The sequence below is a fragment of the Echiichthys vipera genome, assembly GCF_963691815.1.
Source record: "Echiichthys vipera genome assembly, chromosome: 17".
NCBI classification, from domain to species: domain Eukaryota; kingdom Metazoa; phylum Chordata; class Actinopteri; order Perciformes; family Trachinidae; genus Echiichthys; species Echiichthys vipera.
In genome coordinates, this window is record NC_139842.1 from 13,283,511 (window position 1) to 13,310,172 (window position 26,662).

At 42.3% G+C, this 26,662-nt stretch overlaps 1 long non-coding RNA gene across 1 annotated transcript in view; it reads left to right on the forward strand.

Moving 5' to 3' along the window:
- Positions 1-1,124: 1,124 nt before the first annotated feature.
- Positions 1,125-26,662, forward strand: part of LOC310959459 — a 53,344-nt gene continuing 27,806 nt past the window's right edge. Inside the window, exon 1 of the long non-coding RNA XR_014593568.1 lies at positions 1,125-1,724. This is a non-coding gene — a long non-coding RNA (uncharacterized lncRNA). The remainder of the gene's footprint in view (positions 1,725-26,662) is intronic.

Sequence of the window (26,662 nt, forward strand, 5' to 3'; positions counted from 1 at the left end):
GAAAATGATGATTAATTTCTTAGATAAGGAATACTTGTTTGAGTCAAACTACGTATATATTATGTCTTCTTTTTGAACAGCACTATCAGTTATATCAAAGTGAATTCCATAATTCACATAATCCTGTACAGTTTGTTCACAATGGTTGTATCATAGTGGAACTTTAACTGACATACATATCAGCGTTCTATTTCAGAAGAAAGAAATAAAAAATATCTTCAAAACAGTATGACAAACCCATAAATAATGGCAAACTCACCTTGAGTTTTTGCTCTGACACACATTTAATGAGTAACACTTTAATTTAATCTGAATTTCTCATATACTGTGAATTCAGTTCTGTTCTAATTTTAGTCTGTACTCCGTTCCCAGGAATCCGGTCCTTGTTTTGAGGTTGCAGGCAAACTATGATCCCAGAAATACAAGCAAGCCTGGAGGTGGTTAGGACATGAAAGTGAGGTAAGGAAGACAAGAGAGTCATTCATTGGAAGGTGATTCAAGGTACCGACATCCCTGTATCTCTGCACACCGACAGAAGATCATTATTACTCACTCACACTGCTCACAGAGGGCTCACACGCAAACCTGCGATCAAACTGACAGATGATGAGTGATTGCAACCAGACAGCCAATATTCATGACATAATAATTGAGCTGTTAGAAATACTACTAATAATATATGATTTAGTATTGTCATTATTATTAATATTATTATTAATATTATTTATATTATTTAAATCATCCTCAAAACATAATAAAAACTCAGATGATTGCCAGAAACGCAGGGTTGATATGATGTATGTTAATGGGAGTGAACATTTTCCAGTAACAAGAAAACATATTTGAACCTCCTCTGTGTGCAAATATTTGATATATACAGTATGTCCAATTATAATTTACTGCCACTATATGTTTGATATAATATCATTCAATATACTGTTCAGTGTTTTTATTTAAAACTTTACAATTTCCAAAGTTTGAATCTGGTATCGTACTCCTGTTCTAAAATATTTGGCAGTAAGAACAAAAAACTCCACTTACCATCATGCCTTGCGGGCTTACATTGGCTGAGGGTAGCATGTGCTGCGCTGCTCTGCTCCAAGTATGGCTCAGTGCGGCTCAGGCTCTCCACGGGAGCGCATCGTATAAGCAACAGAGACGCTAGTTGGAGCTCCGGCAGAGAACGGCATTGCACTGGACCACAAGGAGGAACCAGCTTCTTATTGGAAATAATCACACTGATCGATCGGCTTGATTTGCCAAAGCAACAATCACTTTACGCAAGGATTCTTTGGACGCATAACGAGGATTAAATGCTGCCGTTACACCAGTGACACACGTGGAGGAGTTATTATTATTATCATTATTATTGGTAAAACTTTATGATGGCAACAGTGGATGGATTCAACAATCTAGCTGTGTATCGTCCTGGAGGATATGAGGAAATACTGTCTCCTACACGGGATGAGTGGTGTCAATTTCTCGCGCTGCCCAAGTTTTTCTGCTGGACAAGTCGTTTGTCGGACAGACGACTCTCTTGGGATACACGCGTGAGGCCAGTGTCATAGTATGGCCAATACCATGATATGAGTTTTGGAAATCGATACGTTTTTGCGGTGGATTTTGGCGCGAGGAAAGGAATACCCTGGGATATATTTGGAAAGCGATGTCAGCAGATGTCCAGCAGTTTGGATAATGACAGAACGCATCTCCTCAACCTGCAGGTATGTTCTTCTACCTCTTTGTCAGTGAAATGTTGAGTGGACTCAAATTCTGTCCCAAAATCATGTTGTCATGTCTTTATCTTGAGTTGTAAAAAGAGGTGTAGCATTGTCAGTAGGGTTGTTCCAAGGGGGTCCCTATAAGAAATAACCTGCACTCGTTATTAGTTCACGAACGAAATAAAAAACAATGGCTGTTTTGGCCAAAGGTTCTGTCGTTATCTCATCACAACCCCATATGGCCTTCATCTCCACTACCAAAACGCACTCAACCATTAAACAGTCTGACATGGGATTCCTTAGGATAACTCTCAAATTAGGGTCTAATCTCTGTCTGTGGAGGGGGGCGTGTGTCACACCCCCCCTAATTTGCTCCACATACTAGGTTAACATGTTCAGTATAAGAGCATGCTCCGTTATTCTCTGGGCTCATTACGTGCGCATCTCGCTACACCCCCCCAACACCCCACTCCCCTTTTTCCCCCCCACAAACTGACACCTTTATAACATGTCCCGGACGTCGCATACACCTGCAGTGCCAGGTGTTCACGGGGCATTCGCAGAGCTACGGCCTGCCACAAGTCGTGAAAGACCAGGTCCAGCAGAGTAAATGAACAGTGTGGATACAGTGGATCATAGAAAGCAAATGTGCCGGTCCACCCACCACTCATACAGTGACTCCATTCAGGTGGGAGTAAATCTGTCTCTTGCCCACAGGGGAGGGTCTGCCATGTGAAGCCACTGTCAGTAGTGGTAAGCTCCAAGCTGCTGCTACCTTACACATGGCATGTAAATGGTTAATACACAGAAGGATGCCATAATGTGTAGATGCTTCATTTGAGTGGAACCTGCAGGTGCATGTGATCCCACTTGGCGCTGACTCATATATGGTTTGGGATCATATGTTTGTACCTTGTCTGCCTTTTTCCACCTTTAATGAGCATATTGTGACATAATGGGAATGCATTTAAAGTGTGCTATTTATCCGGTGAAGCTTCCACCTACCTCTTCCTTCACCCTTCAGCTCCCCCTTCCTCAACACAATCCACTTTCTTAGCAATGAAGAATTCCATCTATTGTTGTTGCGGGGGGGACATAGCCCCACTATATGTCTGTATATAGTGTAGAGCACAGATCGAGCACCCCCCTCCAACTCAGCACCCCCCACCCCTCCCCCAAACACCCCCTCCATTAAAAATCTTCTCCAAACAAGACCCCCTTTCTCCGCTGAAGAGGGACCCTCTGTCTAATGCCAAGTGACTCTCATGGCCAGCATTGACGGTGGGACACTTGCTTCACAAAAGGAGCTGAAGTGTCAAATAAACTCGGTCAGAGCCCCCGACACACAAGAATTCCTTTATCTGGCACCCTGGGAGGCAGACAAAGACAGACTTTGTGTCAGTGAGCAGGCCTTGACTAAACACTGGGCTTTTTTTTTTTTTTTTTACTCCTCTTCTCACAACTTCTGCCTCTTCTTCCTCCTCCTGCTTTTGTCATTTGAACGGCGGAGCGGGAGCATGTCTGTTGACGTGACCCCGGCTTGCCCAGCATCTGTCCTGCACACAGCCAACATCACCCCTGTGCTGTATAAGCACCGTTCAAACACCCAGGCACGCCCACTCTCAGACACCCGCTTCTCTCACTCAGACCGTTTGACATCAGAGCAGTCAGAGTATTTCAATAGAGGTACATTTTTTTTAAACACTTTTGTTTATGTCTTGGTTCATAGCTGAGAATAGCAAAGCAGGCATTTGCTTTCTCACAGTGCTGAGTGTGCTGGCTGAGCTGTCATATGATATGCTTGTGGTTAACCGCTGCAGAGAGCCATATACACACCAGGGTCAGAGATACTTAACAACCCTGTATTTACTCCACTCAACATTTCCTAGGAACTTCCTCATCACTTGCAATTATTTGAGTCCAGTTTCAGATGTATTGTCATCTGTTTATTATGCAAATGAAAACATGATCATAAATACACCTTCAGTTTTGGCAGTTTTTCCCCAAGTTGTTAGATAATTAACGTTTCCATTACCTTAAAATATAACCTGGACAAATCAGGCGGTAAACTCAGTTCAGACTAAGCAGACACACACTCTTTCCACACTATTGGTGTTAAGCAGTGATTCCATAGAGCTCTATAGTCTGCACCTTGAAGTTAAAAACCCAGTCTGTACGGAAGTGAGCCCAAAGTACTGGAAAATTACCTCATACAGGGTTTAGACAACGCTGAAGCAGCACCACCGGCCCAGAACTGGAGTTGGCCGGCTTCAGTGATAGACATGTGCATCAGGCCCCCAAGGCCTGCTAATACAGGCCTGCCAGAGAGCGATAGTCCCCAGCACAGTGGTTAAGGTAAACAGATCATGTTGCTGTGGTCGAGCGTGTTAATGGTGTGTTTATGAGCTTAAGTTAAGTGGTGATTTATCATGTCCAAACTCAAGGCTCACCTCGGGTCCTTGGCCTTGATAGAGCTCTGTGTGTGTGTGTGTGTGTGTGTGTGTGTGTGTGTGTGTGTGTGTGTGTGTGTGTGTGTGTGTGTGTGTGTGTGTGTGTGTGTGTGTGTGTGTGTGTGAGAGTGGGAGTGTGTGTTTGTATGTGACATTGCACACAGGTGACAACACCGACTGAGCAGCGTGACCTCCCGTTGAACTATGTCTAGATGTCATGACCGTTTTCGACCGCTGAAGGGAAACGGAAAGCAACAGAAACATTTATTTTGCATTAATTAAATCCTGTTTTTGTAGCAAATTATGCCCTTGGCATTTCCTCATCGGGACTGCAGGGCACGAGGCTCAAATTGCAGGAAAATATCCTTCCATCATTAGGGTCAGATAACCTTTTAATGTGCACCATGAGAAATATCAGGCTGTAAAAAAAGCTGTTGTGTATGCTTTCATATAGAGCACCATTTAGTCACAGTGTGTGTGTGTGTGTGTGTGTGTGTGTGTGTGTGTGTGTGTGTGTGTGTGTGTGTGTGTGTGTGTGTGTGTGTGTGTGTGTGTGTGTGTGTGTGTGTGTGTGTGTGTGTGTGTGTGTGTGTGTGTGTGTGTGTGTGTGTGTGTGTGTGTGTGTGTGTGTTTAGAATGTGCTCTAAAGTTTGTCTGAACAGGAGAACTGTCATTTATTAGTAGTGCAGGAACAATGGGGAGCTTGTCTCCGGGGTGGTGGGGGCCAGAGGGGGGCCAGAGGGGGCCGGTGGAGCCAGGGGAGGGTGGCCTGAGATTGGGCAGCAGCCTCTGACCAAGAACAAGCCCCTGTCTGATGGAGAGAACTGCTGACCCTTCCTGAGTAAAATGGCACCTTTGTTTCGAGGTGTATGTGTTTGTGCCTATGTGTGTGTGTGTGTGTGTGTGTGTGTGTGTGTGTGTATGTGTGTGTGAGAGAGAAGGAGAGGGGTTTTCAAAAACTGGTAGCACTGTGTAAAGTCTTTTTATGTCAGTGCTTTGGCGATTTTCCCTCTATTTGTGATGTTCTCGTAGCTGTAATGTCCTCTGATAGATTTTTGAGGGAAGAAATGAGGACGAATCCATTAGTAATCTTGCACGAAAGCAATATCATAACATGTCATTTTGTGAGCAGCCATCTCCTGCCCAGAATTTGAAATGTTGCAGATGAAATGCAGTATTTTGAATGTCGGTTTTGAAGAGATGCACTTTACTTTGGAAAAAGCCAAACAGAGGTGTCCAGTACCCACAGAGCAAGTGCCGTCATTAAGAGCAGCATGTCTAACATGCTACACAAACTAATAGACCTCTGTGATGATACTATGACCCCAACCAATTAGCTATTTTGTGTTTTCTTCTGGCCTGTTGCCACAGTCTGTGTGGTACTTTTCATTTAGTTAGTGGCCTACCAACAATTGTCTTCTCTCTCTAATGATGCTCATGAGGGAGCATTGTTTAAACAGAGGAGGGGGGTTAAGGAAATACAAGGGAAGAGGGAGGTAGAAAGGAGGAGTGCTCATTACCCCATGATTGTGGTGTAATAGCAACAGATTGCTGACTTCCTACAGGGAAACCACTACTTGCATAGAGGGTGGTGTGTATGTAGAGGAAGGTGTTATCCTGCTTTGGGAGTTACCAGGAACTGGGAGGCTGAGATAGACAGACAAATTGTGCTTGAGTGATAGTGTGCCGAGGTGTTTTAGAGGAAGTGGTGAACATGAGTAGGGGATTCTTCAAAATGACGCCTCTGGGTCTGACACTTAAAACTTGTCCTCTTTGATAAACCTTCCTCGGCACCTGGTGTTTAGACCTTTTTTTTTAACCTCCCTGCCGCATGGCCCGCCTTGCCTATTAGGTGATAAAAATCTGACACACTTCCTCTGACTTTCATTCAAATCCTGCTATCCCTTCTGTCCCTGACCTCCTGCGTGAGCGCAGCCACACTGACTGAACTCTGCGGGGATATAGAAGAAAGAGAGCATTGGAGAGATGGAGAGCACAGAAAGGTGAAGGGAAGATGGGTAGAGGACAGGCTCTATTCCTCAATGTGCCCTTCAACACACAGAGCAAACAGCAAAGACACACAGTGCAGCACAGGGGCATCTCTGTCAGCCCAGACGCAGACAGACAACACTCTATTCCAACTCCACTCAGCCACAGGTAGGATGCATGCACCACCCACCTCACTACAAGGATCTGCAGAAGAGCAGTGAATAAGAGATGCTAAGATGCAGACGAGGGTACTAGTGTGGCAGTTTGAGTGTAGAAGTGTAGCACAGGATTCACCTTGCATGAAAATACAGACAAAGTGCATTTATTTGGTTAAATTATTGGAATTCTTTACTATTGTCACTAGCATATGTTAATGTTTTTTTTGTTGATGGTTTTTTGTGAGTGTGTGTGTGTGTGTAAGAATAAATCAAAATGTTCTTGGTTTTGCAATGCTTTAAATACCCAACATTCCTTCTCCTGTTTTCCCATAAACTGACCTCACTTTTTCTTTTCCGTTCTCTGGTTTATGGAGGGAAAATTCCTCCTTTTGTGTTCCCCTCTTACAAATGTCACATTCCACCAAACCTGTGACCATATTTGGTCTTTACTTTGCTGGGTGTGGGTCACCACGGCAACGCCACCGCGTTTCAACAAGTCACACCTACACAAGTAAGCCATCCTCATTCAGGAGTTGGGTCCTCTTTTTTTTTTTCTTTTCTTCATTCGATCCAGTCTTTCACTACTCCTCCTCCCTTTTCTTCGGTTCTCAGCGGGAAGGATAATGGAGACATTTTCAGTGTGAAGAGAAGCGTGAAATTTCCTGTGTGACCTCCCCGGGACACGGCAGACCACCGGGCTCCTTAGACGACTGCATGTGCGTGCGCTAAATCCTGCGCGTGTGCGGGAGATCCGTGTGACGCCTGCTGACAACTTTTAGTGCGTGTCTGTTTTTATTTGCTTTGCTTAAAGGAGACTGAATGAGGTTGAGCTACACACCCCTCCACATAAAACATGCAATTAAGTTGGATTAAGTGTGCTGACATTTAGAAGATGCACACAAATGATCATGTCACATAAAAGCTGTAGGTTGTGTGACTGGGTGGGTGCTCCTGTGTTAAAGGCCTGTATGCTATGTAGGCCTCTATGGTCAAGCTACCATGGTGAGCCCTGAGCGTCTGACAGAGATGCTGTGGAAGTGTCTGTCAGTGTCCCTAACCAGAGACACAGATAAGCATACAGAGCCACAGTGCTGTAATGACAGCTAAAACGACTAAAGGCTGTCCAGACATCAGTCTGTCATCACAGAGCATCACTCATTCAACAGACTGTGAAAAAGACATTCAGGCTATTCAGTGGGCTAAAAATGTTAGGACTGCACAAATTGTAGATTTATGACAATACTAAACTTTGGGGTATATTTCGTCTTCCTAAAATATTTCATTGGCAAACAGTGGCTATGTTGTTGTGCATTGTGTGGTTGAGTTTTGGAGTTGCCTTTGTGAATTTGTTAGACTCTGCTGCGCCCTTGTGGATGAGGTATGCTACAGAATAATAGTTTACTGAGCTGTAATTCCTCCTTTGGCCACTAAAGATCTCAGCTCAACTTTATTTATATAGTACCTTTCATACAAGCACGCAGCCCAAAGTGCTAAACATAGCAAAATTGAAACAACACACAAATAAAGAATAAAATAAAGCAACATACATTATTACATTTTTTGCTTGAAAAATTGCAACATCAATAAACCCACAAAATGTTTAAAGTCAATAACTAAACATTAATAGAACAAAACAAAAATGAACACCATTTAATTTTTTTAATTATTAATACTTAAAAACTAAGGCTATAATTTAACTTAAAATTAAAAGTTAGTTTGGACGTGAGGGGTTTTCTTTCTAGTAAGATTTTTTTTGTTTGCAAAAATAATTAGTTGATAGTGGGTATTTAAAAGAATATCATCTACCAGAACACATTATCTTGTCGAAAATTGACAAGTTAAACTTTTTTATTAATTTGAAAAATAAAGTTAATCATTGTTTATTGAAAAAGTGCAGATTAACTACCTAGCAGGCGACATTTATATTTCAATGCATCAAATGCATTTGTATTAGATAATATGTAATTTGACTGTTGTTGCTATATCTATAAAAATCTTACCTAACACTTGTAACAAGATAAATCAGAATACTTCTCTTCAGCATGTATCTAACCTGCACAACTTCTCACAGGATTGGAAAGATCTTCTGAAACAGTTTCCACTTCTCAGTCACACATTTAGGACACATGACAGTAACTATAAAGAGGAAATGTTATTCTGAAAAAAAAGTGATTTTCTTTTAGAAAGTCTTACAAAAACGTATTTATCAAATATCTATTCAGTCTATTCAAATTATAAACAGGTTGCATCCTTTTTTCCTCAACATCTTCATCCTCATCAGGTGCAGAAAAACAAGTAATATTTATACCAATTTATTAGTTATGTTTTGAATAGGTTTCTGTGCTGCCTTGAACAGAAGCATGTCACTGTCTTCAAACACCACTAGAGGTCAGAGTTTGATCCTTGTGCAGAGACACATTGGAAGACTCCACTGCTTGTTACAATACAATACTGGGTTCTGGTTGTCAAATATTATGTTCTTTCCTTAGTGGCATTATTTTTTTTCCCATTACACATAACAGCGGACACAGATTTTGAGCTATGTATTTCAAATCTCGAGTTCAAGCCTGTTTATGATTTTATCTGACTGCTTTTTTTCTGCTCTCAGCTTGACTATACAGTAACAACAGCGCCTCATTCTTTTCTGGTTGTGGACAATATTTCTGAACTACAGTTGACTACATCACCCACGAGGTGTCACTCTTGCATAAGACTAGAAAATATGCATAGACAATGTCCTCCACAGAACCTAGAGCAGTTTTCTACCTTTGGTCTCTACTTTAGTTTCGTTTAATATGGTTGTTTTTAACTTATACATACAAATATTAAAAATATAGTAATAATAATAATGAGTTATTACTGTAATAGTAACAAAACCGAAAAGGTGTTGACTGAATCCATAGCTTATGCCTTCCATTTTTACATCAACTATTTTCTAAAGGTCCCTTTAGATTTATACACTTAAAATGAAAGTGAGAAACAAAACTATACATATATATATATATGTATATTTGGTATAATCATATATACCACAAAGGTCTCAAACAAAAATGAATATACACAACAGTTTTACCTTTTTTTAATCCTTTTATTTTTTTTAAATGTATATGTTTTATCATTTCCTGTTCAGAACTATTCCACACATTGACTTGATATCAACAGTAATATTTACAAATTCTTTAAATTGCATTTGTCCATTTAACTTGTTACTATTTAAAATCCATACATGAAATAAGTTTGTAGAATCTAGTACAATAACAGACTGCTGTTTTGCAAAAAGCCGCATCCCAGATTGATTTATAGATTTATTTTTCAATATGTTGGATTATATTAGTAAGTAAAGCTGACATTACAGACTTGGAACACTGACTGACGTTTAATCTCAAGTCTATCCACTAGATGGTAATGTTGTATTATGAAATACTGTTCCCCTTCTGAAAAGTAAAAGCTGCTTTGCATGTCGGGGTAACTCTGTGATCTATGGAGTAATGGATGTAGATTGGCATTATTATCTTCTTATTGCCCCTCATTCTAGCTCATCTCCCTTTGAAGATCAAAGTTGCTGTGTGCCTCTGTGTGTACCGACGCTGATAAACCCCAGTGAACTTCAATAAAGCCAACTGTTCACTTTGTACATCTGTCGCTCCAAACCCTTTTCCGGCCTAACAAGTTGAAATGCTGTTGATCCAGCAGAGTCGGCTGTTGTGCAGCACTTGACTTTGATTGCTCAAAGTAAGATGATTCATAATAATTTCAGCAAAGTCCGGGATATAATTTTGTCGGCCAGCAAGAAACAACAGAAGAACTGAATGTGAAAACAGCAAACAACCACCACTTGCAACCAGTCTGAATGTTTGAATCATGATACAGAAACTTGGCAAGTCCTTTAGCTCTTTTGGCTGCACTCCTCCTCTATGAACTTCCGACATTACTGAACAGAGAATGAATTCAGGTAAGATGCAGGTGGCATGCTTAAGAAATAGGTGGGGCAGTTTATGGTTGGGTGTCAGTAATAGCACAAGCACAGTTTAGTTCCCACAGGTGTCTGTCTAGTATGTGTGTAATAGTACTGTTTCAGATTGTTGGGCACATTATGTACAGGCCTAAGCTGCAGTTGATAACAATTGTTCTTTATTGTTTCATGCAACTGACAAAACCTACAAAAGTTTTCAGATCTGTATAAGATCACTGCAAAATCCACTCATCATATCCACTGTTGAAATGTGACAATATCATCGCATCTGCTCCTGATTCAGCTTGTTTCAATGCATTTCCTTTTGAATATTAAATATCACAGTTTCTTTTAAAAGCTCTGTTGCCTGTTTTGGAAATTCCTGTTCTTCCGTTTCCTGTCAGTGTGTATGCACTACATTTTTGAATGTTGAGCAGTTTGCTTTCAGCAAATCAGAATTTAGAGTATGTAGTTCTTCAGGTTCCTGTCAGTTGGAGAAATAAGTTATGATATAACCGTATGTTAATCATTCATGTTGTTGTCATCTGTTTGTTGTGCGACGTGTTTGATAGAAGTAGTTTCACCTCACACGCAGTCATGCATCCATTCTGCATTTCATGTGTGCACATGTGTACTAATGCGTCTTAAGGTATAGGTTTAGTTCATTTGTGTATCAGTGCAATGTGTGTGCACATTACACACATACAGTAGCCACACCTCTAGCACCGGTGCAAGTGTTTGTGGACTTGTCTATAATCTAAAGCTAATCAGATTTCTCCTATTGAGTTTGTCACAAAGGGGACTTTAGCCACCTTGAAGAGCTGTGCTATGAAGTTGTGCACACATACAGAAAGGCTTGCACAGACAGCCTTCTGCATAACCTGTGTCCAGTTCCTCCGGATCCCTCTTATCTACCTTCCTTCCTTAACAAAACTAAAATCCAATTCCAAACTATGGGCTTATCAGAGCACTATTTGCTTCTGCTCTTGTTCTTTTTTTCATTTATTTTCTATTTATTCTTTGTGAAAGTGCAAGCTTGCCTTTGTGGATATCTTGTTGACATCAGGACCTGTGTCAAATCTAATTTATTTTCAATCAATTGCTAACCCACAACAGAAGTCAATAGTTGCAACACTGCTTATCTTCTACATCTCTTCTAAGCACTCCAACATTACTCATCCCTTCATAATAATCGATCATCTAAATCCTTCAGCAGCTCTTGATTACCGCGGGCTAGCCGAGCAAGGAACCTGACCAAACGTGTCCAAGGCAGGTACTGTGAGCTCCATTGCCTTTAGGGAAGACGTCCATGTTTTTCCCAAGCTGCTGAGGCATGGCAGAGTGGGTAGAGGGGGGGAGTCAAGGTGGAGCTTTGCTAGATGGAAAGAGATTCAGATGAGGAAGTGTGAGTGTTTATCTGTCTCATCGATGGCTCAGGTAAACTCTGTCTACTGTTCAAGTTAATCATCGACTCGTCTAGCTTTCTGTACTCTGCCGGCAAGCGAGGCTCTAGGAAAACATTTGTTCGTTAGCTGCAGTTTTCACATGTCAAAACCTCAGAATGAATATGCTGGCTGTTGTGTTAACCACAATTTTGCAGCAGTGCAATAAAGCATTACATGGGTAGCTTTTTTCTGTAAGTATTTCTTATGGTTCTGTGTCTTTTCTCCCTGTGGTTGATGGTTAATGGGGTGTTGTTAGTGGCAGCCGCTCCTTTAGAGGCCTTCTTAACATACATAGCACCACCACCTCCCTCAGCTTACCCTTCCACTGGGTAACCTCCACTGTAACATTAAGCCTCTGTGGGCAACATTGGCAATACTTCAATAAGAAACCAGGGGAAATCCTATAGAGCAATGAAAACGAATAACTACGTCTTCCTCTTATACTTTTGGTGCTGCAGCTTTCAATCAGCAGCGGGCCTAAATGGGCTGCTCATGGGGACAGCTGTAGAAAGGGAGCCTGGAGCTCAGCTTGTAGCATAGCTGGGGTAGACACGTGTGCAGTCACACAAATACCAAGTTATACACACAAGGAGGACATTAGCAGCAGCGGTGCACGGCTGTTGTAAGCTTGGGTTTCAGTGTGGTGTAAGGAGGGAGTTTGTGTGAGGTGGGCACGTATGTTTGTGTGTGTTCCTGCGCTGGTTTATAAAGCCTGCACTCCTCCACTGTAAACTTTGCCAACCTAGCCTCATCCAGACATCTGTCTCTCCCTCTCTCTCGCACACACTCACACATACACTGATGCCACTTTCTCAGTTAATTCCCCAAATCCATACAAGCAGCAACTTGAAATCCAAACCCTGTGTCCATGAAAACCTGTGCATATTAAAGATGTGTAATCCACCCTTCAGATATAATAACAACTGTGATATTTCTAAAATCAGGATAAACTGTAATAATTGTGCGTCAAGTGCACTGTGGCCTGTAAAGGCAGGGAGGTATGTGGAAGTAGCTGGTCTCACATGTTTACTGTTACTCAGACGTTTGGTGGAGAGCCTGAGTGACAGGGCAGAGGTCAGACTTTTTTTACTTCCTTCCAGAAGTGCAGCACCACACATCAGACAACTGCTCTGTGCTCTGGAGGGCCGAGCCGAACCAGGGAGAAGAGGCGGAGAGCAGGTTGAGAGAAGGTTCTGGAAAATGTGAGCGGAGTGGTCAGGGACCTGGTGGTTACTGATGGCAAGTTTCCCCCCTGCCAGCTGCCAGCTTATCGACTTTAACGATGTGCGCTAGCGATGGCCAGTCCCTCTGCCCCCTGGGTCTCTGTGTCCTTCGTGCACGCCAATGCAGCAAGAATGGCAGCAGAACACCAATAAAGCCTCACATGGTACTGATTGTGAGGCATTAAAGTTCCCTTTCCTTGCTAGCATTCACCCGTTCACTGAATCATGAAGATCAAAGACGTTTGTAACGTTTGATAAACTTTAATGCCACAAATGTCTCGCTTACTCAAATGGCAGCGTAGGTTTCTTTAATCATCTAATGAACAGGTTTGCTAAAATAATATAAACACCCTCCTCGGGCTGAAGTGGTTTTTCCGATTAACAATTTTTTCCTTGTTTTTCTGAAACTTCACTGTTGGGCACTGCAAGGCAAAATGATTTGCCAGTCCCCTTCCTACTGTAATTTTCATCCCACCTTCCCTATCACCTACTTCCCCCTCACCCCACTCTTAGACTGAGCTGTTTTGGAAGGAGCTCCAGGGGCAGCATTCATTTAAGAGTCAGAGATAAACAGGCATTAAAAGGCAGCGTGGTCCTAATTAGCTGAAGCTGCTCGTATGTTTGGTGTGATTGTGTAATGTTTATACTTCAGTGTGTGTGTGTGTGTGTGTGTGTGTGTGTGTGTGTGTGTGTGTGTGTGTGTGTGTGTGTGTGTGTGTGTGTGTGTGTGTGTGTGTGTGTGTGTGTGTGTGTGTGTGTGTGTGTGTGTGTGTGTGTGTGTGTGTGTGTGTGTGTGAGTGTGTGTGTGCATGTGTGTGCACTTGCCACCATGCTAATCACCTATAGCCTGAGTTTTATGGCCATGTGCGATGTTGTAACGATTCTGAAGTGACACAGACGCCTGTCACAGTGACCTTGATGGCTGATAACTGTTAATGTCATAAAGAAAAATGTAAACGTAGCTTTTGTATCACCTAAACCTATACATGTACTTTATTATGCTTTGTGCAACATAATGCTTACCCACTAACATAACAAAAAATGTTAGAAGTGAGAAATAATGTGAGTGACACTGCTTTGTGTTTCCTCACAAACAAACATCTTGCAGATTTGCAGAGGCCCCCATAAGGGTTGGTTCAATGTGTAACTTGTTTTTTTCATGTTGAATGGTTGTTTTGTGAAAGGCAACAGAAAACACATGAGTTTATGAGGCAATGAAGTGTAGTTTAAGCTGCGGTCTTTGAGTGCAAACCGTGTGCATATGTGTGTGCAAGGGCCAATGATGAACTCATCAAGGCTTCCTTATCCTGACCACAATTTCTCAGGTTCATGTCAAGAATCCTACAGTGATTATGAAAATGAAATAACTGTTGCTCCTCTTCCGTAGAACGACCTGCTCCCTTTGCTGTACAGTAAAGCAATGACATTTGGCCCAGTCATAAAGGAGCCATAAAAACACCTTACGATGTCTGGGTTTCTGTAGCCAGGCTATTAAGCTGTAAAGCCTGATTGTAAAAAATCTAGATTGAACCGATACAGTTGAGGAGAGTGCAGCAAAGATGAAAAGGGCCTTGCTGGGCCATACTTTCATAAACCTACAGTGGGCTTGGTTTTTACCGGTAAGCACACAGGAAAATTCTTTGAATTCCCCGGCCTCACACCCTCACTCTACTTTTGCCGCCCTGCAGCCAATACGTCTGGCTACGTCGGCTTGTTAGTGGCGTGTTTGACGTCACAAGAGAGCTCAAGTAGTTCCTCAGATGAGTGAATTGATTGTAAACAGTTGCTTTTCCCCTTATATTTGACTTTATAGTTTGTACATTGGACTGAGTATGTAGATAAGAGAATATGTTGACATGGGGACATTTAGCCTGGCACACACACACACACACACACACACACACACACACACACACACACACACACACACACACACACACACACACACACACACACTATATTCAGCTTTTACTTTGTAGGTGGGCCAGATCACACAACTGTCTGACCACTCTGGAAGCCATCCACATGTGTAAGTTTGGTCGCACCACCCTCCAGCCCTTTCTCTTTGTCCCTCGCCTCCTCTATCTATCTTTCTATAATTGTGTCCCAGACCCAGACTTGTCCATAAATAAACGGGGTCTCCCTATCCTAAACCAGACCCAAGCCATGTTTATATTCAGGCCCGGGTTGTGTGTGTGTGTGTGTGTGGGGGGGGGGGGGGTATCTGGATCACTGGGCCTGCCTCACCGCTTCACTTTGGGCTCAGGTGGAATCAAGATGTGCCACCAAACACCAACATCTGCTTAATGGACTAACACAGGCTTAAGGTCATTGGAGATACATACTGTATTTTTAAACTTTTATTGAAGATTAAACTATCCTTGTCCCATGTCCCTCACAGTTTTGTTTTTAAAACTTAGCATAGTAACAAAAAATACAGATCCAAGCGTGCTTTTAGAGTCCCTGTAGTTTTATAGTTATTTATTCTGTACCTATCTGTTTTGTGAATGCTCTATTATTGTTAATTTATTTTAATCTGTAATTACTCCAGAAAACAAACTGTACCTTTTGGATAGGATGGCATAATCTTCCAGTTCCTACTTTATGCTTACATACTCTGCAAAGAAAGTGAGAGAATATTTGTCATGACAGACAGTGGAAGCGATTTTAGGTTTATTTACATTAGCTGGATGTGGTCTCCTGGTCTTCATTTCATTTGCTCCAGGAGCCAGGCTATTAAAACTAATGAACACTTATTACCTCAAGTTGGATCCTGAACTCTTTACTAAACATCCCATCTGTAGCTGTTTGTTTTAGTTTTACCTGATTATTCAAGCAGAGCAGTAAAACATGTGGCTGAGCCTTTGCCTCTGGTCTTTACAGGTTGTCTCATAAACAGTCTGATCTATGATATGTGATTGGACGTGAGAGTCGCAGTTTTAATATTGGTTTTACACGGGTGGTCTTCGCTTTTCTTTACTAATCATCTTGGACTTAATCCAGAGTTTTATTTAAAGGGGACATATTGTTCTCATTTTGAGGTTCATACTTGTATTTTGGGTTTCTATAAATAAATGTTTACATGCTTAAATGCTTAAAGAAACACATTATTTTGCTCATACTGTCTGTCTGAATATACCTGTGTTCACTTTCTCGTCTGAAATGCATCGGCGCTCTAGGTGACTCTGCACCATCATTGCAGCCGGGTAATGACTGTAAAAGCACTGTAGCAACCACTTACGTCCTACATGTAGTATAGTTGTGACATCACAACCCTAAAGAATTTCTGACGGCTCATTTAAAGGCACAGTATCTCAATACAGGGCTGTGTACATTTCTCTGTGGATTGAACGTTTTCATAATTTCCCAGTATTTATATAGTACCTTGACCTGTTTTATTTTTATTTATTTCATGGAAATCACACTTTTCATAATGTGGGACCTTAAATGTCCTGTGTGTTGAAGATAATAGGTCCTTATTAGAAAAAACACATTGCAGTTCTTATGAACCTAAATGTCTGCGTGCGTCTTCCTGCCCCTCGACCTCTTTTGAATAAGCTTACATTGTGATAAGTTTATATTTTAGAAGATATGTAGTGCTTCTAGTTTGCAGTGTATAATTTGTCACCAGTTTCACCTCATGGTCTTTTTATCATGGTTTCAACACCACCAGGATTTGCTTGCTTGATGGCTTTATAATTGTTTGCTGAACGGCAGGTGTCAGATTGAAGATTATCGCATCAACTGACAGATGTACTTTAAGTGTGTGCGTGTGCATGTGTGTGCGTGCGCGTGCACGTGTATGTTTCTCTCCCCTCGCTGAGACCTTTGTGCTGCATAAATCAGTCTGGACAGCTCTGGTATTGTTGAGGGAAGGAAAGAGCCCTTTCTCCTCGCTGTTCTCCTGACACTTGTGGTTTTTAATATGATACGTGCATATGGAAAACATGGTCAAATAAACGGCATGTAAAGTTTCCCGACGTCTGTACCAATTTGTCAAAAAGAGATGGAACTCGAACGTTCACCCTCCTGCGCTGTTTCACCTCCACCCAAACCCCTCCCACTAACCCCCTGTAATCCCCAGCTGGAATTTCCCTGGAATCAGAGTTGGCCATTTCAACTTGTTAAAACCTAATGAAATATTTTTAAAAGGCATGCAACTTAATGGCACCTTTGTTTGTCAAATGCAAGATGAAAGTGCACCTTATAGAGAAAGGGAAGAGAAGGAGAGATCAGGGAGGAGAGAGTGAGCTTAGATTGAATTAAGTGATAAGCCTGAAAATGAGAGGCAGATTGAGGGGGGGGAAGACTGAAAGATTAAAAAAAACATTGGTGTCTGCTATTCTGCCAGGGACACTACCTCCACACCCCTGAGAAGGAAGCATATCAGCCCTTTTTCGCTGAAACTCTATACGGTGAAATTAAAAGGTAGGGCTTCATAGGCTGATATGTCTAGGTCAAAGCAATGCTTCTAACATTCTTGTATTGGATTTCACTTAACATGCTATCATTGTAAAAAATCTGTAATTAGATATAGTACACAAGGTACCACACCTATAAATCTAGATCCATTATAAAGGTCTGTCTTGGCTTGATACTTGGACTCCACCTACGTCAGTGGCACAGCTGGCACTGTGTGTGTGTGTGTGTGTGTGTGTGTGTGTGTGTGTGTGTGTGTGTGCGTGCCTGTATTAACAGGTTATAGACTTTATCAGTCCCTTTTGTACTTAGTCGTTCTCCAGCTTTGCTCTAAAGAGTTTGGGGATCTCACAACAGCATGGAACCTTCTTTTTACAACCCGACTTTCCTTGTTTGCACTTAACATCGTAGAACGTGCTGGCAACTCTGCAAACAATGGAAAAAGAACATATTCACACATTACAGCATGACGTAACGACAAAATATTTAGTACAGGAGTGGGCCCTGGGCAGCTGTAACATAAAGAAACAGAGAACAGGAGAGATATGAGCCAAATAGTGTGAGAGAACATCAGAAGTATGCCTATGGAAAGAGTCTCAGGTCCTCAGAGGGTCTTAACTGTAGCTACTGGTGGAGGAAATACTGAATCCTCACTGCAGGGGCCTTCCTCTGTTCTCTCCTGGAGAGAGGGTGCCTCTGAAGTGTCTGATTGCACAGGTTTTTCTTGGATGCCTCACAAAGTTTTTCCTCCATCTCCCTGCACATCTGAAGATGTATTTTTATCACAGCTGACAGGGGTAATCCTTTGGTGTCCTGACCGTTTACTTCCTCTTTTTGTTTTGATTTCCCTCTCTTTCTTCACCCCCCACTTATCTGCTAATCCCTCACTGCATAGAATGGTCAATTAAGAAGCTTAAGTTGATAGAAAACAAGACCATTTTAGATGCATTGAATGTGTGAAAATGCAGTGAAAAGGGGGGTTGTGACTGGCCCTCCAACCAAAGGAAAGAGGGAAATGGAGCCTTTTTGGTGGGATTCTTTTACCAAAGGAGAGTCAGTGTAAACTCTGAAAGGTTACAGTGCGTTGAAATGTGGCACAAAAACTGAGCTGAGGAATCTCACATCCTCGGCTGATTTTGTTACACAAGCGGTTTAGATCAGGGATCCCAGACGTCACGATCCGACAAATTTTGTAACTGTAGCATTGCTGACCTTTGTGTTGGATGCAGAAAAAAATGGCACAGCAGCATCTTGCACACCAAACTAACAAACAAACAAACACAAACGCAAACACAAACACAAACACAAACACACACACACACACACACGCACACACACACACACACACACACACACACACACACACACACACACACACACACACACACACACACACACACACCTGTGCACACAGCTGATCTGCTTACTAAGATTATGGCTTATGACGCAGCAAAAATTTGTGATTAAGATTCATGGAATCATGGAATTAAAGTTTTTAGCCATCTACTTTTGTCTCATTATGGAAAACCGCGTGGAGGCAATCCACATCCACCAGTTTTTTTTAAATCTGTAATAAACAACTTCAAATTGAAGAAATATACCTGTATACATGTAAACAAATCTTCCCACCCATTTTGTTCCTAACCTCTAATACGCCCCACATGAGCGTTTCATATAGTGATTGTACCTAATTGAAACTGTCGCAGTTTGGTAAGGGTAAGGCAACACAACTTCTAGGTGAGGTTAAGGAAACAATTGATGTTTTCTTGTTACATAACTTCAGTTATGTACCTTAAGTATGTGACATAGAAACGTATGTGCCGTGACAGCATAATGTAGTTACATTCGGCACTTACAAGTTATGTTGACTTTTGTTTTCACATGGGACACAAACAGCTGTCTCCTAGGTCAAAGACCTGTGTTTGTTTGACCCATGCATCCACCCCGAACCTCCTCCCTACGTGGATTTTGACTTAATACTTCCTTCTTTGCTCCTGTCATAATTACTATTGCCACTAAAGATTGCTGCCAATGTAAACATAAATATGGGTTGTAATAATCTGCTTGTATGACCCATAGGATCGTTTATTGTGGGAGGACAGTCTCATAGATGTAATTATAAAAGGGGTTTTGCTCTGAAGTTAATAAATCAATTTGCCACAAACAAGGATTTCATTACATCATATTTCAAGTTACATTTTAAATGCATTTCTGTGACCCTTGAAGCCATTTTTTAAGCCAAATACTGTAGTTCTGTGTCTTTTATTTAGCATTTATCTCAAAAATAGCAATGATTTCAGTTAGATCAGTTCTTATCCTGCTTAAACTGAGGAATTCATTCTCAACACACTCTTTTTCAGAAGTACAGGTACATCTAATCCACTTTAAGTTGGATGAGTGGCAGGCCATTTCTGCTGTGAAGTTTGAGATTCTGCTAGGGCTGAAAGAAATGCTTTCTGTGTACAAAACATAAATGAGATGTGCTTTGGAACAGATCCTATGCTGTGCTACTGGGAGAGGAGAGAAGAGGTGAGGGGTGTGTGTGTGTGTGTGTGTGTGTGTGTATGTGTGTGGGGTGGGGGGGGGGTGTAATTGCCACATTAAGGGGAAGGAATTCAAAATAAATTTAATCTCCCAATCCCTTTCACCCCCCAAGAGGTTTACAGTAAGCATGCTCCGTCTTGTTATGAGACACAAGGAGAGTACAGAGAGTGAAATGGAGATGGGGAGAAAGAGGGTGAGGTTCTGGTCGAGGTAACCAACGGGCTTCTAACCGGGATGAACTTGTGTGGAGAGGTTCACACAGAAGGGGAAACTTTGTATGCAAAAGCTGTGTAGCTACTGTATCTCTAAATTGCTTTCGCTGTGTTTGTGTATGTGTTAAGTAGCACTGATGACCTTTGCTTCCAAAGCCACATTTGCATTTACTCTTCTCTGCTGACACCTTTCCCACAGTGCCTCACTCAGTAGCTGAATAGTGTCATCAAGACCGAAGAGCATGTTTTGACCCTAACCAAACACACCACACCACACCAGCTAATTGCACTTACTGGCACATCTTCAAGAACAGGAAGGAGAAGTGGAGGGAGTTTGGACATCATTAAAATCAGCTGCTAATGTGTTTGGTTGGACTTAAAACTTGCCAACTCTGGGGTCATGAGAGAGGATGATTGAGAACCAGACGTTAAGCTAACAGAAGGCTTTCTTAAAGCACAAATTCTCCCTTGTGATGTCTTTCAGTCCCATTTTTCCATCAACTAGGGGTTTGCTGAATAAGCATCTGCTGTCTTGGAAGTCACTCTATCCTGTTCTTTTTCTGAAAATAACTTCAGGTGAGTGGATCACCCAAAGCCGCGGTGAGGCTGTGTCAGCTCGTGAGATGCAGAAGCAGGGCTAAAGGCCCGCTGGATTCTACTGTATGTCATCGTGTGGTTTGGGCTCTCACTAGGACATATGGTGTGGTGTATTTTTATAATGTAATCATTCCTCCTCCTGCAACAACACCGTTAAAACTTCTGCATGCTGGGGCAAGAATTTACTCAAGAGCCCTGCTGACCTAGACACAGTAGAGCATAAACAATGGAGCTAGGGCCTTGGCAACACACACACGGCACATATAGACACACAACAGCACACAACAGCACACACTTTACCCCACGCAACTTGTGTTGATGTCCAAAAGTTCCTGCAAAGTTGTCCAGAGTATTGTCTTACCATCTTTTCCCCCTCTTTGTTTTTTAGTTGATTGGTGGAAACATGTCGGTCCTTCGAGTGGTTTTAAAAGTGTGGTGTGTTTACCTGACCAATTGTGAACCTCTGGTATTCTGAGTTGAATCATCTTCTGCTGTCAAGGAGAGACGGCGAGGTCAACTGGAGTTCTTTCCTGTAGGAGCAGTTTAAGTGACACTGCTTTGGCTTTCAGATAGTAAAGGTAATTAAGTACAAGCCTATAATTACGGCCTCTCCCCATGCGTCACCCTTATATGTTGTCTCCTTCGACTCCCATTATCAGCTGAAAATATCTGTCTACTGTATGTTGTTGAAAACCGGTTTTGTGCTGTACTTGTTGCACCCAGTATTATTAGTTTCTGGTATTGCTGCTGAGGAAGTAATACTTCTTCTCAACTCTTCTTGCCCACTCAACTTACATTTAATTATCAACCCCTCTGAAAAGTGCTTCCTGCAGAAATAAATGTCACCTAAGCTGCCGTTGTGGCACAGGGGGATTAAAAGCATGATTGAATGGGATTGTCTTTGCTTACTCCCCCCAGCCCATTAGGGAAACACCAGCCTGGGTTTCAGGGTGCTGACAGGCAGATTCGGTGTGATGGGGTGCCCTGTGGATGAACATGCCATCCCCTCGGCTGCCGGTTGAACACTGCGCTCTGTGTTGATGGGGACGACGGGCACACAGATCACCTTTCCAGCAGAAGCAGGAAGTGAAAATTGGAGGGTTCCTCTAACCAGGCCCCTTCTTTCCTCCCGTCCTACACGGAGCCAAACTCAAACCATGTGTGTTCTTACCCTGTAGACCTCCGTATACAGCCAGTCTGGCTCGTCGTCTAGTTGGCGATTGCTGTGGTCTTCCTAACAACATGTGATCTCAGGAAACATTCAGACCCTCCCTCTTGCCATTGTTATTTGAATCCCTCTTCTATGTAACTCCACTGGGGTCTCTCAGGGAAAGTGGTAAGCGATTCCTCTCTGTGTCCGGTCTCCAAAGACACACCCCACCCTCCCGCTTGGAGCTTTCATTCAAGGTTAGGCACACGATGGATGTGATTGGGGAAGTACAGTAGTCTGTCCCCAGGGCCAAAGGTCATTTCCTGATACTCAAGCTGCCACAGGTTAACTAGGAGCAGATTAAGAGAAATAGCTTTAACTCACAATGACAATATAGGAATTAAGCCACTGATAATTACGTTGTTACACAGTCATACATAAACTGATGAGCATTTGTGATTAGCTTTAAGCTGGTGGGATATTCCTAATTGTACATAATCATGGAAAAAACAAATAATTTTTATAATTTAATGTTTTTATAAGTAAAAGCCTTTCTTGATGCCTATATATTTGAAAAATTGTTTTTTTTCAAAAAAAATTCTAAAGCAGATCAGATAACGCAGATTGTTACATTAAGTAGCGATGTACGGATCAGCTCTGACGCCATCCAAATCAGTGTACTCATTAACATTTCACTCCCCCTCTATGAGTCCCTGTGAAACATCTACTTCACGGAGCGCCCCTGTGCGATAGTGCCACTGAAGGAAGCCTAACACGTTCATACCTGCAGCTGAGGTCCGCAGAGAAGAGCATCCCATGCAAAGTATGCAGACCATAACATTAAGCTTGGGACCCTTATTACTTTTAAGACTTTTAATGACAGAATAATGAATTCTTTAATAAAGAATTCAATATAAAACACCTCACAAACTTGGTGTCAGTCATCTGTTTTAACACAAGCATTCTCTATCTTGGTCAGTTGGTGCACTCCGAGTATTATGAAGTTGATGTATACCAGATTCTTTGCAGTATCGTCAAAGCCAGGGTATTGTAGTCATTGGTGGCATGTTCTGGCATGGGAATACCCCAAAAATGAGGTATTTATGTTGATGGAAAGCAAGGGCGTATGAGGCTGATTAGGTGAAATACCTGTCTCTGCTCTCAAATCTTCCACTTCAAAACGGCTGTTTACAGAAAACACCAAGTGATGGGGGGATAATCTGTCAAAAATACATGTGACGCTTTCTTTCTCTGTCTTTGTCTCTCACTGCTGTTTCTTGGTTTTTCCTCTTTCATCTCTAGCATGGGAGAGAGTGTAAGAGAGTGCTGCTATGTTGGCATTCCTGGATCCACTGTCAAGCCTTTTGCATCAGGCCATGCTTCTGCTTCATTCTTCTCTTCTCTCTCATGTGAAAATAACCCCAACCCACCTCCTGTAGACGATTTTTTTTGTAATGAAACACATTGTATGGACACCTGTGGGCTGCCATTTCCACCGGGGGGAGTTGAGGGACGGGGGCGTGTCAGCATTGCAAGCTTTAAATCGAGAAGCGTTGACTAATCGCCCAAGGATTAGCCTCTTAGACAAGGCCTCTTTCATTCTGACACTCCATATACCGCAAATACTCTGCGTAGAGATGGAGAGGGCGGGAGAGAGTACATTTTTGGGGGACTGGGGGTAAGTACAGATGGCGTACTGTACCTGGATGGGCTTTGTTTGATCATGCCTGAGCCCTCTGCATGTACACACACAGACACACACACAGACACACACACACACACAGACACACACACATACACACACACACACACACATCCTGAGGCTGGATCTTTCCCCAAGTTTTCTCACTCGAGACAGCTCTGCATATTTCTCACAGCAATCACATATGGTGCCTCTAACAACAGAGAAGCAAAGGAATACGTTGATACCAGCCTGCCCCACTGTACAATCTCACTATATCCATTTAAAACACTGCTTACCATACTGAATGAACATGACATGTTTTTCAGGTTCCTTGCCCTTTCTTCAGCACACTTACAAAAACACATGCACAGACACACACACACACTCATGACGTGCTCTGAGTGAGATTGAGTTTAGCATGCTGTGAATGGTTTGTGTATGTGTGTTTGGGAGTAGGTTGTGGACCTGTATATTGTTGTATGTAAATGTAGCGGGAAGACACCGTGGGGGCTCTGTTGCGTAGCTCGAATCTGATGTTTCCCAGACCCCTCTGCTGTATATTCTAAGGTTTGATGAGTTAATTTGTTAAACAGCACATAAACGCACATAGGCACCGCACACCCACACACCCGCACAATTGCATTCACAGGACTGAGGTTGACAAAAAGAAGTAAGCCTTAAACTTTACATGCATCTTTGAATGGCAAGCATGAATGGCCACTGACTCGATAAAACATTGCACTGCTACAATATAATATTTTCAGACTCACAGTGGAGGGTTTTAAATTAAGGGGATCAAGGTAGAACCAGATATATAGTCTTGTGTTCCACTCACACTGGACTGCTGACAGTTTGCTTGGATATTAAGATGTGTTATGCTAGTTGCTAGTGCTCCACAGTCCATGCACTCGAGTTTGCAAACTTCAACCGACATTGATTTGATTCTCTTGATATTGCGAGATCACGCGTGAAAATCTTCCAAGTAATGTGTCTGAACCACTGTGGTTCAGACCAATCATTGTCCTGTAAGCAGCTATGGGTGTGGTTTAGTTGTGTGTGAGGACACAGGTGTTAATTCAAACAACAATGGCGGCTCCTTGAAAGATCAGCGTAGATGCTGCAATAGCATCAGTCATATCAGAATTGGGAAGTTTCTTTGTTGAAAAAAGAGCAAAGAACAGCTTTTCTTGATGGGAAAGATGTTTTCACCTGCTTGAGTGGTTCGTCGATCTAAATGGTTGAAGTTAGCCCATAATAGACGGTGATATACATATGCTTTATCACTTGCCATGTTTTTTTTTAATGTGCCTACCCTTCTCCAAAGTTTCCAATGGTTGCTGTTGAGTAACATCAGAGACATCAATTTATCAGACTATGCCCAGCTCCTTCTGGAGCCTCAATAGGGTTTTATACATTTTTTTTTTTTTATTGTTGTTTTTTCTACATATGCAGAACTACTCCTTAACACTGTTAAACAGACTTTGATATGTAAAATTTGTGGAATTTCCCTTATAGACATATTGGACAAAAAATAGCAGTGAATCTACATGCTCAACAAACTGCTGCTTCCACCTCCTTCATATTTTATACATCCACATGCCATTACAGGGCATGTTGCAATTACTCATGTTTAAGAACATTATTTCATGCTATATTCACTGATAATCTAGATAATCTACTTTTAGTTCCTGGAAATTGAAGTCTTTGAGGTAAGACATGTTGTTTTTCAGGACTCGCCTCTTAAGCCTATGGGGTTCAGGTTTCACACACCTATCAGAGAAACCTGCTACACACTAAGCCCTCTCTGAATAGAACATGGTGTAGAGCAAGCAGAGGCCCAAACAACCTTGTAACATGACAAAGGAGGGCAAACACCACAGTGATTCTTGTCTTTTTCAATGGCTTCTGTTAGGGTAGCACGTCCCAGTAATCCCCCATTGTTCTTTCGATTGACTCTGACTGAAGTGTCTGTTTATACTGAGCAGCCCTAAATCGGCAGGCTGGGATCATCAGAAGTTTTTGTCTTGTGTCTGATTTGTCACGGTGACGGCTCTTTTAAAGGTCAGGCATGTGTGGCAGGCGGGCTGAGCTAAGGTGTGTAACGTTAGCCACATGTTTGCTCAGTGGTCTTATGTGTTCTTTCAACCATGTACACTTTCAAGTTGCCCTGACTCAAGCAAACATACAGTAGATGAAGAAACATGTAATGGGGAAGAATTTGCAGTTAAAAATCAGCCTCATGGAATCATAATCTGCCCAGCCTGACACTGGATTATAAAGAATCATTATGCAAGTTGAATTGCAACGTTCAACTTCCCAGAATCCATTTCTCCGTACTGTGTTTTTTCTCGAGTACATACTGTGGCCTGTTGTTTGTCTAGTCACAGGAGCAGCCTGGAAGCAGCTGCCAACCTGGTTCTACAGTTTGTGTGCTGTTTTACTCAGCTGGTGTGGAAAATGATAACAAAGGAAATAAATTAAATAGCGCTAAAGCATTTGCGGTTGGGGAGATAGAAAAGTGAGACATACTTTACAGTGAATGGGAGGGGCAAGGTAGAAGCTGAGGCTGCAGGATATGAATAGGTAGGTGTGTGTGTGTGTGTGTGTGTGTGTGTGTGTGTGTGTGTGTGTGTGTGTGTGTGTGTGTGTGTGTGTGTGTGTGTGTGTGTGTGTGTGTGTGTGTGTGTGTGTGTGTGTGTGTGTGTGTGTGTGTGTGTGTGTGTGTGTGTGCGTAAAAGGCTCTGTTTACGAAGCACAGGGCTGGGAACTAAGTGTTTAGCCCTCCAGGTGTGTGCCGGTGGTTGTCGGGGCTTGTGAGGCCCGCTGCGGAGGTGGCTACGTGACAGCAGTAATGATAGGTTGTGGCGGGTGAAGACATGAGTGTGTGTGTGTTGCTGTAGGCAAGTGTTAGCTCTGCTCCTGATGACATACACACACACACACACACACACACACACACACACACACACACACACACACACAAGCCCGCGCACACAGTCAACAATGTACCTTATATCAGACTTCACATCCCACGCAGTGCGAGCAATTAGACGCATGACATCAAGACGAGTGAGCACTTGCCAAGAGGGGAGGGAAGTTCTTCAAGTCTGGGGTCAGA